Source organism: Rana temporaria, chromosome 1 (assembly GCF_905171775.1).
Source record: "Rana temporaria chromosome 1, aRanTem1.1, whole genome shotgun sequence".
Classification (NCBI taxonomy): domain Eukaryota; kingdom Metazoa; phylum Chordata; class Amphibia; order Anura; family Ranidae; genus Rana; species Rana temporaria.
Window position 1 is genome coordinate 154,065,080 of NC_053489.1, and position 12,715 is coordinate 154,077,794.

A 12,715-nucleotide genomic window follows, 5' to 3' on the forward strand; every position below is an offset into this window, starting at 1 on the left:
TTTGAAGTCTTTGAAAATTTTGTTGTAAAGCAACTATATGTTCCTGGACAGCAGGTACAGGAATCTCGGGAATTGAATTTGGAAGAAAAGTTGGATGGTAACCATAGTTAGCCCAAAATGGAGTTTGGTTAGTGGATGAATGTAGAGAATTGTTATACGCAAATTCTGCGGATGGTAGCAAAGACGACCAGTCATCTTGCGACGAGGAGCAGAAGCAACGGAGATACTGTTCCAACGTTTGGTTGGTCCTCTCTGTCTGACCATTGGACTGTGGGTGGTAAGCTGATGAAAGGCAGATTTTAATCTCCAGAGATTTACAAAGTTCCTTCCAAAATTTAGATGTAAATTGCACACCTCTATCCGAAACAATGCTTTTGGGTGTTCCGTGGAGCTTCACGATCTCTTTGAAGAAAACTTTAGCGGTTTCTGCTGCAGAGGGTGTGCCAATCATGGGCACAAAATGTGCAAATTTGGACAGCCGGTCGACCACTACTAGGATTGTAGTAAAGCCTCCAGAAGGTGGTAAGTCTACAATAAAATCCATAGAGATGTCCGCCCAGGGGCGTTCAGGAACAGGAAGAGGTCTGAGTAAACCCCAGGATTTGGCGTTTGGGCCTTTGTAACGCTGACACCGAGAGCACGAAGTTACATAGTCTTTACAGTCCGACCTCCACTTTGGCCACCAGAAGGAGCGGCTAACTAGTTCCGCGGTTTTCCGAGCTCCAAAATGGCCTGCTAGTTTATGGTCATGGAATATGCTCAGTACTAGTTGTCTCGTTTGTTCAGGTACAAAAATTTTGCCTCGAGACCATAGTAAACCGTCCCGTCTTTCAAGAGAGAGTGAGGGTATGTTGGTAATTTGAGTGGAAGCCATCTTTAAAGAGGAAAGTAGATCCAACTGAGAAATCAGAAAGAAATTTTGGGACGTCAAGATGGTACTGGGTTCTGACTGATCAGGGGTTTCAGTGAACATTCTGGATAGGGCGTCAGCTTTTCCATTCTTAGATCCTGGTCTGAAGGTTATGTGAAAGTTGAAGCGGGCAAAGAACAAGGCCCAACGGGCTTGCCTAGGTCTCAGACGTTTGGCAGATCGCAGGTATTCCAAATTTTTATGGTCTGTGAAGATCAAGATGGGGTGAAGAGCACCCTCCAAGAGGTACCTCCACTCTTCTAGAGCGAACTTAATGGCCAATAGTTCCCGGTCCCCAACATCATAATTTCTTTCCGAGAGATTTAGTTTTCGTGAAGCGTAAGCTATGGGGTGCAGTAAGGATTTGGGTCCTTGCCTTTGTGACAGGATAGCACCGATGGCTGTCTCCGAAGCGTCGACTTCCAGGATAAAGGGCAAGCTTGGATCTGGATGCCTAAGGATAGGGGCTGAAGAAAACAAGATTTTTAACTTTTTGAATGCTTCTTGAGCTTCCCGGGACCAATGAAAGCGAAGACCTTGGTGAGTTAGACGAGTGATAGGGGCCACAATGGATGAAAAACCAACAATGAATCTTCGGTAAAAGTTGGCAAAGCCAATAAAACGCTGTACCCCTTTTTTGTCAACTGGCACTGGCCAATCCTGAACTGCTTTGACCTTTTGCGGATCCATGGATATACCGTCGGTTGAAATAATGAACCCCAAAAACTGAATTGTAGTCTTCTCAAATTCGCATTTTTCCGCTTTAAGATAGAGCTTGTGTTCTCTGAGGATAGTCAGGACCTTCTTAACGTGGATGCGATGTAGTTCGAGAGATACCGAAAAAATGAGGATGTCGTCCAAGTAGACGACTAGAAAGTCATCCAGATATTGACGAAAAATGTCATTTACCAGATGTTGGAAAGTGGCAGGGGCGTTGCAGAGACCGAATGGCATTACTAGGTATTCAAAGTGCCCGAACCTTGATCTAAAAGCGGTCTTCCATTCGTCCCCATGCCTGATCCGGATAATGTTGTAGGCCCCACGGAGATCGAGCTTAGAGAAAATCCGGGCTGATCGGAAGCGTTGAAAAAGTTCCGGAATGAGGGGCAAAGGATACCTATTTTTGACGGTGATTTTATTTAGCTCCCTGTAATCGATACAGGGCCTGAGGGAACCATCTTTTTTCTCAACAAAAAAGATTCCAGCCCCGGCTGGGGAAGATGAAGGGCGGATGAATTTCTTTCCTAAATTTTCATCGATATAGGCTTTTAGAGCCACCAATTCAGTCTCTGAGAGTGGGAAGATTCGACCAAAAGGGATTTTAGAACCGGGAAGTAAATCAACGGGGCAATCGTATGGCCGATGTGGGGGAAGGCGGTCAGCCTGTTGCTTATCGAAAACATCCTTAAAGTCCGAGTATGCAGCAGGAACGTGTTGAAGATCCGATGGTGCAGATATCAAGGTGGAGCAGGAGGCTTTAACGGGAGGAAGACAATGCTGAGAACAGAAAGCAGAAGGGAATGTGATGTCTTTTTTGAGCCAGTCTATAGAAGGTTGATGCACTTGTAGCCAGGGTAAGCCCAAAATAATAGGGAATAAAGGGGAAGGAATGAGATCCAGGCACAGATACTCTCGATGGCCGGTGTCGGAGATGGCGTGGATGGGCAGAGTTTCCATGGTAACTAATCCAGAGCGGGGTAGAGAGCCGTCTGCCAGATGGATCTGTAACTGAAAGTCTTTTGGCCGGTATGGGACATGCAGCTTCTGGGCTAGGGCAGAATCAAGGAAGCAGCTGCAAGCCCCGGAGTCAACGATGGCTGGCAGCCGGACTGCCCCCTGCGGGAGCTGTAGAGAAAGAAAAAGTACAACGTAAGTCTGTGGTAGGTTGGAAATATGGCAATTGAAAAAAGACGGTAGTCTTGACTTACTGGGTCTTATGGGACAGGTGCAAATAAAATGTCCTGCAGCGCCACAATACAGGCAGAGGTTGGACTGCCGTCTACGTTGTCTCTCTTCAGGGGTGAGAGGTGCCCAGAGTAGACCGAGCTGCATTGGTTCTGGATCTGAAGACGAAGCAACAGGTGGAACTGGAGCAGGTGGAGGAGCCGGTGAGAATCTAGGCGGAACCCAATTAGGACGGGATGTCTGGAAGCGTTCCTGCCGGCGTTCTCGAAGGCGTCGATCAAGCTGGGTGGCCGTTTGGATTAAGGCTTCCAGAGTGGCAGGCGGGTCACCTCTGGCTAGCTCGTCCTTGAGGGATTCCGACAATCCTTGGCGAAACTGGTATTTTAGGGCAGTTTCATTCCACCCTGTATCAGCAGACCATTTACGGAAGTCGGCAACGTAGTCCTCTACGGGTCTCCTCCCCTGGGTTAGTTGATGAAGAGTAAGTTCTGCGGTAGCTGAACGGAGAGGATCATCGTATAACTTAGATAAATGTTCAAAGAAAGTGTCCATGGTGTCTAATATCGGGCTCCCTTGTTCCAACAAACTATGGGCCAAAGCTTGTGGTTCATCTGCAAGGAGGGAGATCACGAAACCAACCTTTACAGCTTCTGAACAAAAAGTCCTGGGTTGAAGAGTCAGATATAGGGAGCAAGCGTTCTTAAATGCCCGAAACTTCTTTCGGTCGCCAGCGAATTGCTCCGGGGTAGGCACACGTGGTTCAGGATGAGTTACCAGCACTGGAGAAGCAGAAGAGGGTTGAGAAGAAGTAGGGCCTGTAGCTAATGCTGCGGAGGCAGTCGAGGATCCGGGGGTGACATTCATCTGTTGTAAGCGACCGTCTATATGCAGATAGCCTTCTTGAAGTTTCTGTACCGCTTCGGTGAGGGCTGAGACTTGTTGGCATAGCGTCTCAAAAGGCGAGCGCACCCTGTCGGCCTCGGACATCTGGCTGGTTTGTACTATCAGGTACTATCAGGTAGTAACAAAAGTACACTTACCAAGGCCAAGATGCTGAGGGTGGCTCCCTTTGCGACCCGGCGCGGTCCGCCCCCTGAAATGGGGACAGGGGAGCAGACGCACCAGGAGGCACCGGTACCGATGGGAAGGTGAAGGTTTGGTGCGTGAAACAGGAACAACCAGGCAGTAGTCCACTTGGGAATGGCTGAAGATATGGCAGGGAATTCCAGGAGGTCCGGGAAGCAGGATTGGTAGGAAACAGGGAAATCCAGAAAACAGGCTGTGGTCAAGGAAGTTCAGATAAACAGGGTAGTCCAAAGTTCAAGCCAAAAGGTCAAGGGCAGGTGAGATCAGAATAGTCCAATAGGCAAGCCGAGGTCAAGGTAGGAGAAGGCAGCAATCCGGTAGAGTATAGCCAAGGTCAGGTAAACAGGAACAAGATCAGGTAAGGTTTTTCCAGGATCCAGGAAACACTCCAAACAAGCGCTGTGACAAACCAGCAACTAGCCACAGGAAAGGGAGAGGTTTAAATAGCCCTCTCAGGGCTCTGATTGGCTGGACGGAACTACAGATCTTGCGCGCCCGTGCGCGCGCACCTGCACGCGCCCGCGCGCGCCAACACCACGCACGCGCGCGCCAACACCACGCACGCGCGGCGCAAACAGCCGCGATTGCACCGTTCTGGAAGGCAGGTAAGAGTTAGTGCCCTGACAAGACTGCTCAGTAAATGATAAGACCCAGATCCACCAAGACACCAGAACATATCTAGAGCTATGAAGCTTCCTTCTATTCATTGTTTAGGTAAAGTTGGCTGACAGGTGTGGAGGGTCGTGGCTCTTCTAGCGATGGTGAGATATGGGGCTGTCAGTAGCTGTTGTATAATCCGTCGCCCAGTAGATGGCACTGGTCTCCCAGCAATAGATTTGGCTCTGTACGGAGAAGACAAGTCTGATCGCACTTGTGCAATGATTGCCGATCACAGAACCGCGCTATTGATTCCTGTCACACGGAGACATCGCAGCGCTCTGCCCATCCATCTCCCACACGATGCCGGTGACCGAGAAGGACCTGGCGGAGGACTCTCCATGGAAGAAGATCCAGCAGAACATGTGTATCGGCTGTACCCCATGATGGCAGCCCTGCCCCCCTGTTGCCACGGCGCCACCCCGGAACCCACTGCCGCCCCGAGGCATGGCCTCTGTGGCCTTGTCAGGAATCCGATCCTGGACACGATCAGTTTTAAATTACTTTTTTTCCTTTCGAAATTTCATTTTGTGCAGGGACTTTTCTAAGCATGGGAAACATGCGCTACTTTACAGGCATACTATAGACACCCCCAGGTACGAAATTTTAAGGAATATTTCACTTTTATTGTTTTACTTTAAGCATTATTAAAATCACTGCTCCTGAAAAAACTTCAGTTTTTAAAACTTTTTTTGCATTGATACATGTCCCCTGGGGCAGGACCCAGGCCCCCAAACACGTTTTATGATAATAACTTGCATATTAACCTTTAAAATTAGCACTTTTGTTTTCTCCCATAGACTTTTAAAGGGTTTTCCTCGGCTTTTCGAATTTGCCGCGAACACCCCAAATTGTTCGCTGTTCAGCAGTCGAATTCAATAAAGTATTTATTAGAATTCTGGGGGTTGAATATTGATTTATTTTTTAGGCCACTATCTATTCTATTTGAAGTAACAACTATTCTATTTGTAGGGTTAACAGGATGACTTAAAAAATACCTTTTCATATTTAAATTTTGTACAAATTTGTGGGTGTCAATGTATACCTCAAATTTGTTCATAGTTTTCTTCGTTGCACATTTTAAACCACCGGAGCTTGCTCTGTGGGTCAGGTATATAGACAACGTCGTCCTCCAAATACTAGGTAGATCGATATTCTATCAATTTTTTGGACTTGCAGATATGTGTAGAGGAGGGACAATTCCTCGCCTCAACATATTTTAAGTCCACTGATAGAAACGCCTTTATTCCCCAAGACAGCTGCCACCACCATTTGTGGCTGGATTCAGTCCCGAAAAGTCAATATGTTCGCTTGCGGTGTAATTGCACTAAAGTTGAAGACTTTAAAGAGCAGGCGAAGGTCATGACTAATAGATTTTTGGAGAAGGGATATTCTATCGGAGATTTGGAACAACAAGTCTCAGAAGTGGAAAAACTGGATAGAAGTCTGATAGACCAAAGAATGGTGGAGGACGAAATTATTATACTTGGCCATTTGTCACAGGGTTTTCAGACCAATATTTTCTGGTGAGAAAATTAGTACGTAGACATTGGCACTTAATTAAAGATGATGCAATCCTAGCATCTATCCTCCCTGAAAAACCACAGGTCGTATTTAGGGGAGTTCCTTCTCTAAAAGACTCCCGGGCACCAAGTGCCTGCGACCCCCCTAGTAAAAAAAAACATGTTTTTTCAAAATTTGGTTGGGTATCATAAATGTAAAAGATGTGCAGTTTGCACTATCAATAAGGTTAGAGATGGAAAGACTACTAACTTTGTGTCTGAGTGAAAAACGTATATAGCGCAGCACATGCGAACTGAATCGCCTCTGGGCGCTGTCTAATAGCACTTCACAAACCTTTGACATCAAATCCTTTATTACATGTTCTACCACACATGTAGTCTACCTCTTAACCTGTCCATGTGGGCTCCAGTATATAGGGGGCATACTATTAGGCCTCTATATGTGAGTCTAAACGAACATATAGGTAACATTAGGAGACCCTATTGGCACCTCATTTATAGCAATAGATAAACTTAAATGTCACTGAGCGGGCAAATCCTCTCACTCCCTTATAGGGAGTCCCTCTGCCCCGTTGGGCTTCAAAGTGGAGCAGGTAGGGCGGGCTGTGTGGGAGGACCCCCTCACACACCCGCCATTACCACCCGGGGCATGGAGAAAGGTGGCAGATTGCCTCTGGGGGAGGCCTGCCTACTCCCAACTCCTGCAGTCCAGCTCCTCTCTCGAGTACACGCACAAAATACACTTAAAAAAAAGAAGGAAAAAATAGTGAATTTAAAAACAGGATCTCCCTTCCCACTGCCATAGCATGTAAACAGAAATCTGGAGAAAGTGTGTTAGAATTCTGGAAAAGGTTCATGGATGTATGGACTCTGTTTAACAACTTTAAACCACAACATGGTTTAATGGTTGAGCAGATGATTTCTGATTGACCCAGGAAATCAGTGTGGGACTTTCAGAAAGCACTGTCTAAAAAGGATGCAGCACGTTGATTTGACATACCAAGGGACAAAAAGTTCAGGTGCCCAATTCCAAGGAATATGTAGAAGGTGTGGGGGGTGGTGGCGCTGTCTCAACTGGAGGCTGTACGTACCAGAAAATTGGTACTAAATGAACTTTTATCAGACCCAATGGAGCTACCTCAAATAGGTCTAGGTGTGGAAAAAGTAAAAGTGCCTCAGTGAAGTGCTCAGAGAGAACCCGAGTACTATGGTATGTACCAGAGTGATGTATTGTACAAAATATGACTAACAGTCAAAAGTGTAAAGTATCATGGGTCCATAAAAGAAACAATAATGCAATAAAGTGCAAAATAATATATATGTATAAGTGTATAAATATATAAAGCGGCCTCGCCGCTGGCAATCAAAGCCGGTGTACAACAATCAAGTGCAATGGACTAAGTGTACACAGAGATTCCAGATCCACAGTCCAGTGAAATCATCTGAGGGTACACAGAAGTACCAAATAAATAATCCAGTGAACAAAATGTAAATATTCCAGTGAACAAAGTGTAAATATACACAATAAAGTGTACAAAAAGGTGTACAAACAATTAGTGTACAGAAAATTAATAGTCCATAAATGTTATACTTTGTAAATACACAGAGTAAGCATTAAGTAGTTCGTGACTATGTGCATCCAATCACAGTGTGTGTTCACAGTCGACAATTCATGTGACTTCTCGCAGTGGTCCGGTGCTCCCCCTTTGGGCCCCCACTCACCAGAGGCACTCACCCCTGCAGGGGTAAAGTGCATACAGTGATGATTTCCAGATCCCTCGCCTTTTCGGGTTGTCCGGATGTATTTTGCTGGTGTGATCAATACCGGGCCTGTTGATGTTCAACTTCCTCCAAGGGGAAAAAATAAAAAGGGACTTCTCATAGGGTAGTAGTTCAAAACAGGGGTGGTTTTATTAGTGGTACCGCCGCAATGCTGGCATGTACCAAAGTAATATGTATATACAAGATTAAAAAATTAAAAAATTAAAAAGTCATCAAACTAGGAAAAGAATTCCGATTCAGAATAATAAAAAGCAAAATGAGAGCAGGTAGGCAGCTAATAAGCGTAGCAAGCCTCCCAGCACAGCACTTGTGACCAGTTGGAGCGATCCTCGCCAGCCTAAGGGACGGCGTGCGTTCCACCGTGTGATCAGCTGTGGTCCACTGGTTATCCCGGAAGTGCGTGCCGGCGTGCGTGTGTCCGCTCTACGTACGTTTCGTTTCTTTCACGTCTTCAGAAGCGGGTACACGCATGCCGCTAACAGTGATTTAAATAGCAGACGCCACCATGGAAAGATCCCTCCCACTACGCGGCGAGAGCCAATCAGAGGATAAGCTGGTGGGCACCCGTCCAATTAGGCTTGTTTAGTTGGAGACCCGGGGTGTTCCTAGTTTCCATGGTAGACGCCAGCTGACAAACAGATGTAAGCATTTATTACAATAAAGATCAGTACGACAGCATACTAACAGAGTAATACATATTACTATAGACTTTGTCTCCTAGTAAATCCCATAGGCAACGGGTAGTTATCGAGGCTAGGTCGTGCCTGGAATCAGTGCAACGAGCATAATATAGGAGATGCTGTGACAGTGTGTACAGATGTGTGCATGCATGTGTAGGGGCAGGGATTGCCCTCTTACCGTAGGCAGGGGAAAATGAAATATGAAATATATGTCCACTAAAGGGTACATTGCTCATAAGGGATTGTACACAATGCACGCACCTTCGGATCAGGAAAATGTGCACAATGCACACACCCTCAGGTCAGGAGGATGAGGGTAACTAGCCCCATGGTAGTCCCCTAAGGGCAGTTGCCCTTAGGGGACTACCATTTTCCTGATCCGAAGGTGCGTGCATTGTGTACAATCCCTTATGAGCAATGTACCCTTTAGTGGACATATATTTCATATTTCATTTTCCCCTGCCTACGGTAAGAGGGCAATCCCTGCCCCTACACATGCATGCACACATCTGTACACACTGTCACAGCATCTCCTATATTATGCTCGTTGCACTGATTCCAGGCACGACCTAGCCTCGATAACTACCCGTTGCCTATGGGATTTACTAGGAGACAAAGTCTATAGTAATATGTATTACTCTGTTAGTATGCTGTCGTACTGATCTTTATTGTAATAAATGCTTACATCTGTTTGTCAGCTGGCGTCTACCATGGAAACTAGGAACACCCCGGGTCTCCAACTAAACAAGCCTAATTGGACGGGTGCCCACCAGCTTATCCTCTGATTGGCTCTCGCCGCGTAGTGGGAGGGATCTTTCCATGGTGGCGTCTGCTATTTAAATCACTGTTAGCGGCATGCGTGTACCCGCTTCTGAAGACGTGAAAGAAACTAAACGTACGTAGAGCGGACACACGCACGCCGGCACGCACTTCCGGGATAACCAGTGGACCACAGCTGATCACACGGTGGAACGCACGCCATCCCTTAGGCTGGCGAGGATCGCTCCAACTGGTCACAAGTGCTGTGCTGGGAGGCTTGCTACGCTTATTAGCTGCCTACCTGCTCTCATTTTGCTTTTTATTATTCTGAATCGGAATTCTTTTCCTAGTTTGATGACTTTTTAATTTTTTAATTTTTTAATCTTGTATATACATATTACTTTGGTACATGCCAGCATTGCGGCGGTACCACTAATAAAACCACCCCTGTTTTGAACTACTACCCTATGAGAAGTCCCTTTTTATTTTTTCCCCTTGGAGGAAGTTGAACATCAACAGGCCCGGTATTGATCACACCAGCAAAATACATCCGGACAACCCGAAAAGGCGAGGGATCTGGAAATCATCACTTTATGCACTTTACCCCTGCAGGGGTGAGTGCCTCTGGTGAGTGGGGGCCCAAAGGGGGAGCACCGGACCACTGCGAGAAGTCACATGAATTGTCGACTGTGAACACACACTGTGATTGGATGCACATAGTCACGAACTACTTAATGCTTACTCTGTGTATTTACAAAGTATAACATTTATGGACTATTAATTTTCTGTACACTAATTGTTTGTACACCTTTTTGTACACTTTATTGTGTATATTTACACTTTGTTCACTGGAATATTTACATTTTGTTCACTGGATTATTTATTTGGTACTTCTGTGTACCCTCAGATGATTTCACTGGACTGTGGATCTGGAATCTCTGTGTACACTTAGTCCATTGCACTTGATTGTTGTACACCGGCTTTGATTGCCAGCGGCGAGGCCGCTTTATATATTTATACACTTATACATATATATTATTTTGCACTTTATTGCATTATTGTTTCTTTTATGGACCCATGATACTTTACACTTTTGACTGTTAGTCATATTTTGTACAATACATCACTCTGGTACATACCATAGTACTCGGGTTCTCTCTGAGCACTTCACTGAGGCACTTTTACTTTTTCCACACCTAGACCTATTTGAGGTAGCTCCATTGGGTCTGATAAAAGTTCATTTAGTACCAATTTTCTGGTACGTACAGCCTCCAGTTGAGACAGCGCCACCACCCCCCACACCTTCTACATATTCTCTCTGTGTCCCCTAGGGGATTACATATCGGGAGGGGCTGCAGTCTCATCCTATATATATACATATCTCCCATTTTCTGATTTTTATTTATACACACACCTCATTCTTTGCCATTTATCTCCATTTACTGGTTCTCTAAGCGCGGTTCCCCACTTTACTTTATTCCCAATTCCAAGGAAGTTCATCTCAACAGGATATGAGACCCCAGGATAACTCTGGAAATGGGAGGCAGTGGGGCAGAGGTAGAGGACGATGCAGAGGCAGAGGTATAGGAGAAGGATGAGGGAAACATTTTTCCCAAGGACCCACTCCCGTTAAACCAGATGCTTCAACTGTGGAGCTGAAAATCACTGGAGAAATCAATGTCCTTATAAAGTCAAATGTGAAAATGTTAAACAGTGAACCATTACCATTCACAACAGCCAACAATAACCCTCAAATAATATAAATCCAAATTCACAAATGTGCCTGAGTCAACACCCTCTGCTGGTCCTAGGTTCCCTATTCAGTGGACTCAGCCAAGACAACAATTTCCTCTTGTGTCTCACTCTTTTGATGATCAACTATTGGTGACCCTACATGTGAATGGGTTATTGATCCAGTTTCTTCTAGACACTGGAGCTACGTGGAGTAGTTTAAGCCTATATTATTATAGAGGTGAGACCACAAATGCTGAGCCTTCAATGGGAATTAATGGGATACTCACCAAGACCTACAAAACCCATCCCCTCCCTATTGTAGATGATGAACATGGGTCTGTAATTACAATACCACAGTTTCAGGATCATACCAAATTGTCCAGTGAATCTCTTGGGTAGGGAATTGCTGGGAAAATTGGGGATAAAAATAGTAATGTCTCTTTGTGGTAGTCTTACTGTCTATTCAAAAAAGATCCCCATTGTGCCCATTTTGGCCCTAAGTAAGGAAGTACCAACAGAATACCCAAAGATTTACAAAATACCTGGTCAGATGGGTCTTTGGATGTGGGTCTTATCTCCTGTACCCCATACAAAGCCACCCTCAAACCTTGGTCAAAACCCATCTACCACAAACAATACCCCTTGTTAAAAGTAAAGGAGGATGCAATTGCTCACATGGTGGAACATTTCCTTAAACAAGGAATTTGACAGAAACTATTTCACTTTACAACACTCCTATAAATCCTGTCAAAAAGCTGGATGGCATTTAAAGGGTTTGTTCAAGACCATAGGGCCATAAATCATCTCGTAGTGGCCATAGCACCTATAGTACCTGATGCGCCATCACACTTAACTTCCATACCATCTGATGCAGAGTATTTTACAGTTATTGATTTAGCAAAGAATTTTTTTAGCGTCCAAGTGAACGAAGAGACACAGCCTATTTTTGCATTTTGTTTTATAAATCGCCAGATGACCTGGTGCAGAATGCCCCAAGGGTATGTAGATTCCCCTGTAGTCTATTCAGTTGTACTCCAGGCAACCCTGCGGTCCTAAAAACCGACAATAATTTTAAACAATAAAATATTCTAAACAATGATTCCTAAAGTATGAGAGTGAGTCCGTCCTCTACTGGGGTAAAATTGTGTTCCACTCGAGGTCTATGCCCAAAGAATACCATCCAACATCAATAATTAGATGTGGAAGGAACTGGGAGTGAATAAATAATGAAATCCAATGGATAAAAGTGCCTAACTGGCCGCACAGTGTACATGGGATAATAATCCTTTTTTTAAAAATATGTGTCATAAATCCTTAAAGTGCTTGATAAAAAACAAGTGCAAAGTGCTAATAAATAAAACAATAATAGCAGTGAATGAAAGCTCCAGCTCTCCTGGAAAGTGGTTAATTACTAATTAGCAAACACATGCAGAAAAAAGCAACAACTGAAAAGAAGTCCAAAAATGCAAGTGTCCTAAAAACCTAAACGGTTCAATCATAAAACTGTTGTTTTTCTGTGCGATGAAAAAAATATAATAATATAATAATAAATAAAAAAAATAAAAAATAAAAAAATCATAAATAATAGTCCAAAAACAGATAGTACAATATCACTACAGGATTAGTGATAGTGAATAAAACTATATCCAGTGCACAATCAAGTGATAATGATAATATTA